A 13,528-nucleotide genomic window follows, 5' to 3' on the forward strand; every position below is an offset into this window, starting at 1 on the left:
TATGCACTAATCATGTACACTATTTCTCAATATAATACCGATAGGATTTCAAATACATGAATGCATACCATTTGAGCATCATTGCTATGTGTAAGTCTTAAGTTCTCCACCTCTCCTCTTATTTCCACAAAGTGTTGTCTCAGCCTGACAACTTTCCTTTGTCCCACATTGTTGGCATGGTTCCCGTTTTAACTTTTTTGAAGATACTACCCACATTTTTCAGACCTTAGGAGCTAGCAGACAACAACGACTATAACACATTTCCATTCTTTTTTGTACAGCTCTTGGTCTTGAAAGGTCTTTAAGAACTAAAGTACCACTGCAATCATGTAAATAAGCTCATTTATTATAACAGATTTATTCATGTTTAAATAAAAGTTTTAAATTAATGATTATGCATGTTATATAAGGAAAGTTCCTAATATAAAGAAAGTTAAGTATATGATTAAATGCTTTCTGGGTTTATAAGCATTTTAAAGATCAGTCCTAGACAGAAAAGTTATGAATACTTTATGCTAGATTAATGTAAGTGCCTACGCACTTTCATACAAATAAAAGTACTGTGAGTATTAACAAAAGTTCTGTAAAAGATTTCCTCAGGCCATTCAAAAGAGATTATTCTAAATAAGTTAAATTTAACAATTTTAATTTTAAAAAAGGCAATTATTTAATCTGCTGACTCTTATTTTTTGATGTAGAACTTTGTTGTTATTATTATAATTATTATTATACAGCCTCCAGTGCTAATTGAAATATAATTCTAATTAATTTTTCCTACAGCTGTATACAAATCAATAACTGTAAGCATCCCAAAGGAAAAGCACGTTGTATAGCCCTCCAAGTTCCTAATGAATGCAAATAAGCTGACCTTTCTCTGACAGCTATGAATATTATTTCACAATTTTACCACTGAAATTGCTGTAATCAGCAATTCATTCTGCAAATATGGAGCCAATACTAGCTGAAAATAACTATTCATTACAAGAAAATGCATTATATAGTTACTCCAGTGAACAAACTTTACACTTTTGGGATTCAATTCCTCTAGCGTATGTTGCTGAGTAAGGCCTTCAAAGAATACATGAATGCTCTCTTATTTATCACAAAAAAAATTTACTGTTTTGTATATCCTTGGTTTTAATTCTTCTACTTTTTATTGTTTGAAATACAAACACCTTCAAACCTTGAATTATCATTTTTTAACAGTAACTCCTTTTTATAAATTAAGGCAATGAACCTGAAATGCAAAGATTACATTCAAACATAAAGAAGTAGCATTCTCCTTTTAAAAGGGACAATATGCCCACAGAAATACAGTATTTCTTATGCAGCGATATAATGAAACTGTGAATGAATATAACAGATATGAAAGAATAAGCTACTTTTACATAAATACTTTTCAAATAGTGCCAGAAAAAATAAAGTATAAATAAAAGCTAGAGTACACTTTTAATACTATCTTTCTAATGAAAGGCCTACAAAGGTTTACGAGGAATTGAAAGTCTGAGCACTTGCCACAGATCATTCTAGTTTCTATAAAACATTAGAAATGTCTATGAAAATGTTATTTAGTATAGGTTTGCAGGAATAATACTTACGCTAAACATACTAATTACAGATGAATTTTGAAGTTAGAAAAAGTACCAGAATCCAAACTGAGATATAATAAAACTTTCTATTTTAGCCCTTCAATTCAGCATATCTTCTTGAAATACATAATGTTGGAAACTACCATCACCAACTGAATACTGTATTAACTAATATATTAGAAAGTCTCAGTGTTTTGCAGACAGAAGATACTGAATTCCTACAAGTATTTTCCCCAATATTATTGTTCTTTTTGTCCTATTTTCATATTTTACAATAACTAAATATCTGATTTAATAAGCTTTAATAAGCTCAAATAACATAATAGGATTTCAACTAATGTCATGTTCATATAATACGTGTGATATTTTAAAAGAATAATCCTTTCTTGATGATGTTTCTTCAACTTCTCTACGCTCATACTTGTAATTCTTTCATGTTCAGAGTGAATCCCTACTACGTCTGACTCAATATTGATCTTCAAGGCATTCCTCCCAATCCTTTTCCCAGTGTGGTCACTGAACAGTATAAAAGTTCAATAGGAAGATCAGCTGCTCATCCACTTTTTGCTAAAGCAATTTGTATTATGGATTTATTTTAGCAGTCTACAGTGGCAGTTGCTGTTTTTACTATTTAAATGCTTTGATTATCTGACCCTGCTTACTTTATCTTTTTAAGTGCTGTGCATGGGCTTTAAAGTTGATCAATAAATGAGGATTCCTCCACCATATTATGTTGAAATCAATCCTGATTCAGACTATTTGTATTTTACTCTTATGAGTCAATCTGTCTTTCTTAATTTTATATTCTCTTTTCTTAAATAATTTTCCTGCCACTGTAAATTCTTACTGTCAGGTAGATTTCCATTACAATCAATTTGGCAGTAGTAACTATGGTGTCTGGGAAGAAACAAATCTTTTCAGGATAACACCCTATACCAGGACAGTCATCTCATACATTGTAGTTCTTATTTATTAAATTATTTAATTTTATGTCAAAAGTACTGTGAAATGTGATAAATACAAATTTTCACTTACTTCTAATCTTCATTTTTCCAGTAATATTCAAAAAACTAAGGGTACATGGATATTTTATTTCTCAACTATAGTTTTATACAGCCATCCAGAAACAGATAAAATAATGGAGCTACCTAATCTTCAGCTATGTCATGCTAAACGTTAAATACTCCAATGCAATAGCAGAACTAAAACTAGTCCTTAATTTGTGTAGTGTAAATAACTGCACTCTCTGAGAGACATTTCCCCCATAGATGGCACCTTACTTATTTAATTTAGATAAACATTTTTAATTGTTCAATTTTTTTAACTTCTTAAAAACTGTAAAGTTTATCTCGCTTAAGTCATAATGAAAATGTTATAACAGCAATGAGAAGCCTTAACATAGGTATTTCGAAATAGGAAAGGAAGAGGAAACTACATACAAAATCTAACAATAAAGTTAACATACCATTCCTCTTCTCCTGAACATTTAGTGGATTATCTGGCTAGAGCATATAAACTCACTGAACTACAACTTTTGACCTCATTTGAACATCCCCACAAAGGTTCAGAAAAGGGAAGCCCTTTTTCCCCCTCTTTGTATAAATCACAAAATAAAACATTTTTTGGATTTCCATTCTGAATTAGAATACAAACAATGTAGTCAGTCACTTCATGTATTCCCTATAATGTTCAAATCAAAATTCAGAAATTCTATAATAAAGCATCATAGTTACAAAATAAAATAATGAACAATACTTAATATTAAGACAATTTTCATCTTCTATCTTGCAAACGTGAACAGCTTTTCACAATTTCATAGTGTAACTGGCTTCACAAGGCTACTGACATTCATAAATGTTTGCAAGACTGTGGCCTAAAATGCCATTAAGATGTGAGGCTATTGTGCTCAACTTACTAGATAAATACTAGATAATTTTTTCCTTCCATGAAAGAAAACTTACCTACTCTTCAATCTTGTTCTTCAACTGATTGAGAGTATTTCTACCTGAAGCTTATTCCAGGTCCAGTGGACATTGCGGCCTTGAGAAGCTGTTATCGTCTCTCTTTCTTTGATGCTATTATCATCTTAAATTTCTCTACACTTTTCCTGAATCTTTAAGAGAAAATAGGAATTATTCCATACTAGGCTAGAACACGGCATAGAAGATGAACCTTTTATGACTGGGAGCATTTCTGCCTCAGTGGTAGCTACATACAGTGCACACAGTGCTGTCTCTGATGAGAGAGGTAGGACAAAAGGAGACATGACACAAGTATTTTAAATATTTATATACTTATGAGATATTAATATTAAAATAACTTAAGAAAAAATAATGTGATGAAAGAGGTTTAAATCACATTAGATCCAGTGACTATGCTGGTGAATATTCAACCTGTTTTGTGTAAATTACTATTAAACTTATGTTACAAGTATGGTCAAAATTAAAGTTAGCATGTAAAGCAGCTAATAATAAACACTCATTAAATGATGAAAAACAGATTAAGAATTTCACTAAAAGTGTATTAAAGTAATTGTGTATGTGTATAAAAGGGAAAAGGCTTAGGCATCTGATGTAGAATGTGTTCCATACTGGAAAAAATAGCAACTATGCAATAATTCTTTAGATGGGGCACAACACCATATTTTTTTCTGGAAATGATTAGTTTAAGAAGTGCAAAATAATAATCTCTAACACTTGCTTGTTTGAGACTTCAGTACATACACATATACACATTTTTTCTTAAATTGCTAAACAATTTGCATTGAAATCCTTGCCTCTCAGTACTTTTACAGGTAACTTTAGTTAATGCAGAATGTCACTCCTGGAAAAAAAAAACATTTTTTATTGATAATTCACTTCAGATTTTCAGTGTAACAGTTTCTTCTTCTCCTTTTAAAATTCCACTTACTAATAAATACACCTATTTCATTATGGGACAAAGTACTTCAAGCACTTCTGGAATTTTTGGATGTGGGAAGGCATGGTTGCTTTTGCTAAAATATTAGCCACTTATAAAATAAAAATAAAAATACAAAAGAGGATACAAATTAGTAGCAACTATTAGACAATAGCTTCTAGTACATGGTGTGGGGTGTTCAACTTATTTTGTAATAATTATTAACATTACTGTTAAAGATTTTTCATTTCATTGTGACAGCAGAGGAGAAATTTAGAGGAATTCACTGTGCCAAATATTATGCATTTCTGCAGAGCACAGCTTAAAAGAGACAAGTCCATACTGTTTCGCTCAAGTGGGTAAATGTTAAGAGAGAAGAATCCAAGTTTCATGATGCAGCAGCACAAAGCTGGGAAGTGAAAATTATGTTGCAGCAGAGTCTTGAAAATATGACTGTAAAAGTTAATCAATAAAATGTCTATTCCTGTCTATTCACTAGAGGCCCCAGCTGCATAGCTTCACACAATCGATACTACAAATTATTACGATTTCCAGGTTCCCACTGGACATTCTGAACAAATCTTTCAAGTGTAACAGGCTTATATGGGGTGGGGGGGGGAGTTACTTTAGGTTTATTTCATTCAGAATAAGTACAAAGAAAAACAAAAGCTTGTGACTTCTTAAAACTTCCAATTGTTTTTTTCTGAAACACACGTATCTTGGGCGTCCAGTGAAATTAGCATAAAATATTTTTACTGTTCCTTATTTTTAGTCTGGTAAACTAATGAAAATAATGGACCTTTTATTATTTTTAAATCCTATTCAATCATTTTCTTTTTTTACCACTTCCAGGAAAAATAACTTTTAACGTTTGTTTTTACAACAAGGAAATAAAAGCATGCAGAAATGGACTTTTCCCCTCAAAGGCCCCACAACAGCTATAGCAGAATATTAGCTCTCTGTGTAGTTTTAATGCATCAATTTATGCTGCATTGCATTTTTCTTCCTATGGTCTATGCTCTCGCCTTGATACCAGCTGCTTTTGCCATATTCACCAAGTAAGAAAGTAGGTAAACTCCAGGACTGCATGGCTTTGAATAAGTCAGCACCAAAGAGATGCTGCTTTACAGCACATGCAGTACCCTTCATAGAGGCTGAACATAACCTCTGTGACATTCCTGGTCCCAGAAGACCCAGGGGAAAGAGATCCATTGTTCTTTCTGTCTCCCAAGGAACAGAACATAACAAAAACGGATTTGAACAACATGGTTGTTTTTCAGATATACAATAAAATTTTATTTCAAAGGGAGGCTTCAAAATATAAATTCTCTGAATTTTAGTTGCTTAGTTTTTAACCTTATAAGCTTGACTTTATTATGACTATTGTTTTAAATGTAGTTTTAATTTTTCCAGATTCAATGAATACTTCTCTAACCATACTCCTGCCATAATAAGTCACAGTACTTTTGAAAAGAATTGATGTCACAAATATAAGATTGAAATTTAACCTAAGAGTCAAGAAGAACTACTGTGATAATCTATAGAGCTAACAAAAGATTACTCTCAGTCAAAGTTTATTATGCTTATGTACTAACGTAACAAACTTCTGAACTCACTGAACTACTACAGAAAACAAGACAGGAAAAGGTAGGGTAGTTAATAATTAATGTTAACAGATTCAGTTCAAGTTCTGATTTGTTCACACATTGTACAACACAAAATTGTAATAAAGTCTCCCTGAAAGTCTTCTACCGTTTATAATTTGGCCTTCTATTTCGACATTAGTAAAACTCGTTTCACTCAACTGTTGAGAAATCCCTGCTCTCTCAGAAGTCGTGTTTCACCACACAGTCCATCAGCTGTGGGTTTCAATCCCCCCCCCCAAAAATCTCATACTAAGTTACTCACAATCAGTAGTCCCTGAAGTTTGTAACCTTTTTATTATCAAAGAAGTATCTAAAGAGATAACATGAAGTTTTGGCAACTGAGAGGAATCTCTTGGTTAAGAAAACCTTTTGTGGCAAAAGATTCAAGCTAGGTTAGGAAAGCAAATCAGTGACACTACTCTCCCTAGAGCAGTACTAGTAATGTCTTTAGAGAAATAACTACAGGTTGAAAACCACCAAGCTATTTTATTTAGAGAAATGAAGACACATTACTGAAGACAACGTTATTTCCATGGAGCTTTTCCCAGTCTTCAGCAGCTAAATTAACTTAAAACATTTGAACTACAGAAAGGTTGAAGTTCCAGTGTAAAAGTTACTTACACTGAGCATACAAATTGTAACATTATCATATTTTGATTTTAGAAGCATGATGTTTATTGCCTCTAAACTTAACAAACCTGCTCTCAGAGGAGATTTGTTGTTATAGTTTTTGATGCTTGCCACAAACCTGAGATAAACATTTAGCTTTAAAAGTTCAGTCCATCACCAAATGAACAGACCTCTTTTTGCAGCCAAGCTATCTTGTATAAAGTATTCAACTGTGTTCTGTGCCATTACAAAACAGCTTGAGATTCTGTCTGTATATTTAGTGACTCAGTAAAATAACTTAACTTGAGTAAGGACAGAGTAACTGTTTACATAAAATAAAGCAAAAAGAATCAACAGAGGTGAGTCATTTTTACCATACTCTAAATCTTAAAAAATAGGAATAATGAATCAATTTGTGGCTCAATATAAAAATACGCTAAAAGCTAACTAATTTATCAAAAAAATGCAGTTGTTGACGATTAGTAGTTTTTAATTAAATTTGCAGAGTTAATATTTAATCAAATAGACACTAAATTGGTCTCATAAGAACAGAGGTACTTTTATCAGTGTAAACTTTTCTAAAGTACAGCATGAATTTTTTCTTCTAGCTTATGTTAGCAACCTCATATGTGCCTTGCTGTTGTGGCTAAAAGTTCAAACACCAAATTTCCTTTAATTTGATAGTGTCTTGCTTAGAAGCAGCCTCTTTAACAAAAAAGAAAGACAATAAGACCCATATGTAACCTTTGGTCTCTGAAAAGAGGAAGACGAGAATACCATTAATATATAGGTAATAAACAAATTCCATATATTATTTTACTTGAGCACTAGAGAATCTTTTGAATTTCTAAAGTAAAATACACCACTAATAATAGTATTTTTCCAACATTCACAAATTTTAAGCGCTCAAAATATTTTACAGTGTATAATAATCAATCATTTAGATTTAATAGTTTATTCACTAGAATTATAGAACACATTTACACTACATCTTACCTGAGATAAATGTTTAATACAATACATATTAAAAGGATTTACTCTTGATTTTAATATGTTCTTTTTCTCAAATACTAAAAAAGCAGTAACTCACTTGTAATCACTAATTTCTTCTTCAGAAGCTATAATACGTTCTCTCAGGGTCTTCAGCTGTGTCTGTGATTTTCTACTGTTCTGTTCTTGGCGAACTGTTTCTGCTATTTGCTCACTTAGCTGCTCTTGAGCTGCTTTCAAGCTGGATTCCATTAGAAGAAGTTTTTCATCTTGACTGGCAAGTTCTTTGGGCTGAAAGATAAAAAAAAAAGCATTACATTTTAAACCCAAGCTGAGTGATATTTTTGTTTTAAATGTAATGCAATGCAACCCCCCTGCAAGAGCTAGACAAATATTATTTTCAGGAGAAGAGCTTCATTCAGTTCCCAAATCTTGACAGGAAAATATGTCACAAATATATTAATAGCTGTCTTATGTCTCTTTCAACATATTCCAGTAAACTTAAAGAAACTTGGGTTCAATATTGTGCAAACATTTAAACTGCTACCAAATTCTACTGCATATACAGACATTCTGTATTTAGTTCACTCTAAAGCAAACACCTATTGCCTTCATATTTTGAAACGTAAGTCAATCTAGAATTTTGTATCATAGCTTTGAAAAGATAACTGTTCTTCTGCAATGTCACAATCATAATTTATACAATTTAAACTGGAAATCTTCAATTTCATTATGATTTTTCATGAATTACAGAGTACATACATAGTAAAAAGCTATTCTTTTCCAAGGTCATCCAACAGATGGCAATCTTTCCTCAGACCAAAAGAAACCATAGCTGTATGCTGCCAGCTCCCTCAGAAAAATAAGTGATTTAAGACAAAGACATTTTTCCTTTGTTCTTTGTTGACCATTTTCCTAAAAGATATATGTACATAGGATTTAATTTAAATATTTGACCCTGAATATGTGCATGTATGGGTGTGCATGGGTGTGCCTATGCACACACATGCATCTGCACATATGTATTTGTTCTAATACCCTTCTATAAATATATGGCTTCAGGCACATAGGCACGTTTAGTTACCAGTTTTAAGATATTGTGGAGTCAAATTGATCATCAGAACAAGTGCTTCACATGAAACAATTTATAGGAAGCGCTTCTTACACTCTCCTATGGTCAAATGATTTTGAAATTTGACACCAGAAAATTTTAAAAATGTAGAAGCTTTCAACAATAGCAGCTCAGTAAGTATCATAACAGAGGTATTCACATCATCATAAATAGAAAAAGCTTTTTTTACTGTGCTGTAATATAATATTTAATAGTGTTAAGTACACCAGGCTTCAATGAAGTTTGAAACCAATATTTTCTAGATTAAATGGATAGAATCCTTTAAAGAAAAACACCTGTGCTCTGCTAAAATGATTCTGCATTTATTATCCTTAAAGTTCAGCAATGTTCACCATATGCACAGGACCTAAATTCAACTATCATATCTACCATTACGTGTTCTGAACAGCCAGAAAATCATTTTCCTTAAAAATCTGCTTTGTTCTTTTCTCATTGACAGTAATAGAAACCCACGTCTCAGAAAAATAAGACAACAGTCACCGTTTCTATGAGTAAAAAGTGCTATACATAAGCTGTTTAATTTTGTGCCTCAGGAAGAAACACAGCTAACGTAAACAGCTGAACTTTAACAAGGAGCACATATCACCCACAGGTTATTTTACTAAAATTCAAGTGCATCTGAATCTCCATAAATTAACGAGTTACATGTTTGGTAATGTCAACACATGTTAAAATAACAACACAATCTAATAATCGACTCATAATAGGTTTGTTTTCGCATCTAAAAATGAGCTGCATAGGCTACAGTTTTAGTACAGACAAGCTTAAGCTGCCATCATTCAGTAAGAAATGCAATATGCAACAAAACTCCATTTGTCAGAGTAGATCATTTTGGACCCATTTCTGTCAATATATGTGTAAGCAACTTTCCTGGGCAGATGATCTCATTGAAATCAATATGACTACTTATTTGAGTAAAGTTAATTACCTATAGGCTCCTAGGACTGGGTCTGAGTTTGCAACCAAAAGAAACATAAATATTTTACATGTAATACTTATTTCTTCTCTTCAAAGTATTTCAGCTGTTGATTTATATATGTAAGAGAGAAAATTTTGTATGTCAATTGAAGTTTATTCAAATTTCATAATTTATAAAGTCACTGTCAATTTTTTTGAAATAACAGCATCGCATTATTCAGAAATGCATCTTTAAAAATGTTTTAAAAGTTCTTAGAAGTAGTTTAGAGATGTGATCTACTGCCTGGGGATAAACGTATCTTCCAAAATGTATCTTATTTATAACATTCTTAATTTGTAGACAGATCCAACTACACACATTTGTTAACTGGCATCCCTATTTAAACATACAACAAGTTATTTAATCACAGTGCTTCAGTTCTCGGTTTTAACTCACAATGCCCTGGTAAAAAAGGGTTAAATTATTTTAAGTTTACCTATGCCTTGGACTTGAGCCTTGGTTGATCCCAAGCCAGAGGCGCTAGCAGCTGCATGCTTTATTTACAATCCCTTTGTCAGACTTACAACTGCCCCAGGCTATAACATAGTGTACCTAATGTTCAAACTGGCAGGTAATCTTATGTCAAACATACTTCTTTGATTTAAAGTGATCAATAGATTCTTGTAAAGAGGTAATTTCTCTGATGTTTCCACCTTGCCTTTCTTACAGGTGATTCACACAAAAGCCTGCTTATATGATGTACGAACAATAAACAGAAAGCTATAATCATGTTTTTTCAGATGTTTCCGGTGCACAACGATTTTGGATCAATACCCTGTGTAATACAATTATCTGCAATGATCTGGTTGTATTGAAAAAGAATTTGCAGCAGACCTCTAGGGGGTTTTATCCAGAAACACGTATCTGGCAATGTTGTGAATAGTGGAAGAGAAAATTAAGGGGTTGACACAGGCTGTCTATTATGTTCCAAATGACTTCATTAATATTTTATTTGGTAAAAGTAGTATATTTCAAACTTTACTATACTGTGACTTCAAAATATTAATAATGCTATTTCCCTATTGCAGTTGCTTATCTGGAAAACTAGTTCTAACACAGATGTTCATTGTAAAAGCCAAGAGTAGCAAGCAAAAATTATTTAAAGTTGTTTATTGGTCATAATCAAATGATTGTTTGTATTTTGTACCTTATTTTGCTTTTGTGGATATGATTCACTTGCAAAGAAAAATCTATGTTCATTAGCGTGACACTGCTAAAGCTGTTACTTTACCTATATGCTGGGAATTAATCATACTAGTTTAAAAAGTCACCTAAAATATTAACAATGATAACAAACTTGTTAAGATCAAATTATATTTTGAATTGCCAGTCAATGAGCAAGTGTTCTGAGTTTTTTTCTGAATTAATACAAAGACCATATAGCAGAAATAGAAATAAAAAATTCACTTGTGTTTATTTAGTTATGAAAAAGTTGCAGTGTATAGCTGTAAATTCACCCTAAAGCAGTACAGGAAACCTTTTATATTCCTTTGATTACAGCAATCGTATGTCCATATGATTGAAAATTCTATTCCATTAGGACTGTGCCAAATTCATATTTCTGTAATATTACTATTTTTGTACATTATTACCTGTCTTTCTGCACTGCTTATGCACACCCTGCAGTTCCTGATTTAGCTGCTGAATCTCAGTTCTCAGTACGATGGTTTCTCTCTCTGTCTGATTCTTTTCTTTCTGTGTGTCCTGGATACTTGCTTTCAGTTTCTTGACCACACTGTCAAGGTGCTCCACCTCAGTCACTTTTGCTTTGATACCTTCCCTTGCCTGCAGGGAATCAGCTTCCGACTTTCTCAGAAGGTCATCTCTTTTGCGTATTGCCTGTGAAGACAAAAAGCATTCCAATAGTGCCTTTTATGATGTACTTTTTATACTGCATCCTGCTATTTTGAGCTATAGGATACATGATATTATACAGCACCTCATTAGCAACTGGGTCAAGTACCCACATCTCCTCTAGGATCAAAAAGTTACGAGGACTTTAATTTAAAAAAGTCTGTTGAAGAAAAGATTCAGTATTACAATAAATACATCATTAATCAATACTGTAAGTTCAAAGGCAAGAAGAAATATTCCATGTAATTCTGAGAGAAAAGTGGGAAATGCAGTTTGATCTAAATGAATACTTCTCCTTTAAAAAAAAAGGAAAAAGATGTGATGAATCGAAAAAAAAAGGAGGGGGGGGTATTTAACCTCTTGGTGCCAACCGCTACGGAGCTCCTTCATTTGGCACTCAAGCATATGCTGCAGGTTAATGCGGCCACACGGATATCCCAGAGTCACAGGAGAAAAGACACCAAGCTACTTTTTTTTCCTCATTGTTTAAACTTGTTATCTGCACAAGGATATAATATTTGAACTTTGTTTGTTTTACTGCTATTTGAAGATGTCACGTATAAGCTTGACTTTTCCCTTACAGTACTGAGATACTAAATTTTATATATACAGTTCTTAAGCACATACTACACATTTATTGGTATAAGTTTCATATCAATCACTATTGGGTATTCATGAGTGACTGTGCTTTATTGGCTTGATGCCACACCTTGATTCTCTATCATGCTCCATCATGCTTCTTTTAATCTGAATATTTAGTACTCTTTCATGTCTTAATTACAGCAAATTGCGCACAGTTGGCACCATTTCTTGAAATTAATCCCAGAGTACTTTGTTTCTGTCAAGCACAGTCAAAGCCTTAGAGAATAATAGTAAATGTTATTGCAGATCTAAATTTAAATGACTGTCTATGTATTTAACTTAAGCCTTTAATTATTCGTGCTGTACTGTTTTTGGTTCAAATGTTAAACATTCTTTATTGAGGATGTAAAATTGTTTCAGACAGCTTGAAACCTGCAATGTTAACATCACAACAATTATTTGTATTAACATATTTTTTCAGGTGTGTAAAACTTAATAGACAGCATATAATATCCTGCCACTGTTTTATGTTTCCATTTCATTCTGTTGCTTCACTAAATAACAAAAAGCTTCTAATTACTAGAAACAGATTGTTGGGGGGATAACTTCTTTACGTTGATTCATTAATCAAAAAAATATTTTATATTCAAACAGTCAACACTTCTTCCTCATAGGTAGATTTTTAAGTTGTCTGCAGAAAGCCTATACCTTGTACAGCTCTTTCTGAAACCCTCTCAGGAAATGAGGGCAGAGGGGAGAAAGAGATTTGCTGACATTTTTCTATTTTTAGTATTTTAGTCAAAAAAGAATTTTAAAAGTGCAGAAACAATTACAGTATCCTACATGTTTTCATTGCTAGATGAAATTATATATTTGTAAAGTGCCCAAATAAGTTCAAATGATTTCTGCTTATTGTATAATTTAACACTGCGGATATTATATAATCAATAAAAAACAAAACTTTTCACCTTATGAATATTTTTATATAGGAAGGATTTACAGTGCAAGGTAGAAAGAGCAAATAAATACCCCTAAGCCTATGAATCTTTTTTCCCAAGAAAAAGTTCTGCACGGCAAATTTCTGACATTGACAATGAATGGGATTTGGAGTTTAAAATTGGTAAATACATTTTAAAAAATATCTACAAACATAACAGAAGATGTCATATTCATGTACTCATTTTATTTTATCAACATGCATTTTGACAGAATTGCTATCACAGACTAACATATCTTGAATTTTAGAGACAAACACTAGAGAAATACGTAC

General features: G+C 32.3%; 1 long non-coding RNA gene across 1 annotated transcript in view; it reads right to left on the reverse strand.

Annotated features, from left to right (window-relative positions):
* The window catches only part of LOC138066203 (uncharacterized), a 32,365-nt gene extending 24,345 nt beyond the window's left edge, over nucleotides 1-8,020 (reverse strand). The window contains exons 1-2 of the long non-coding RNA XR_011139447.1: nucleotides 7,833-8,020; nucleotides 3,551-3,702 (exon numbers count right to left, since the gene is read on the reverse strand). This is a non-coding gene — a long non-coding RNA (uncharacterized lncRNA). The remainder of the gene's footprint in view (nucleotides 1-3,550; nucleotides 3,703-7,832) is intronic.
* Between the last annotated feature and the right edge of the window lie 5,508 nt (nucleotides 8,021-13,528).

The sequence above is a fragment of the Struthio camelus genome, chromosome 2 (assembly GCF_040807025.1).
Source record: "Struthio camelus isolate bStrCam1 chromosome 2, bStrCam1.hap1, whole genome shotgun sequence".
In the NCBI taxonomy this organism is placed as follows: Eukaryota; Metazoa; Chordata; class Aves; order Struthioniformes; family Struthionidae; genus Struthio; species Struthio camelus.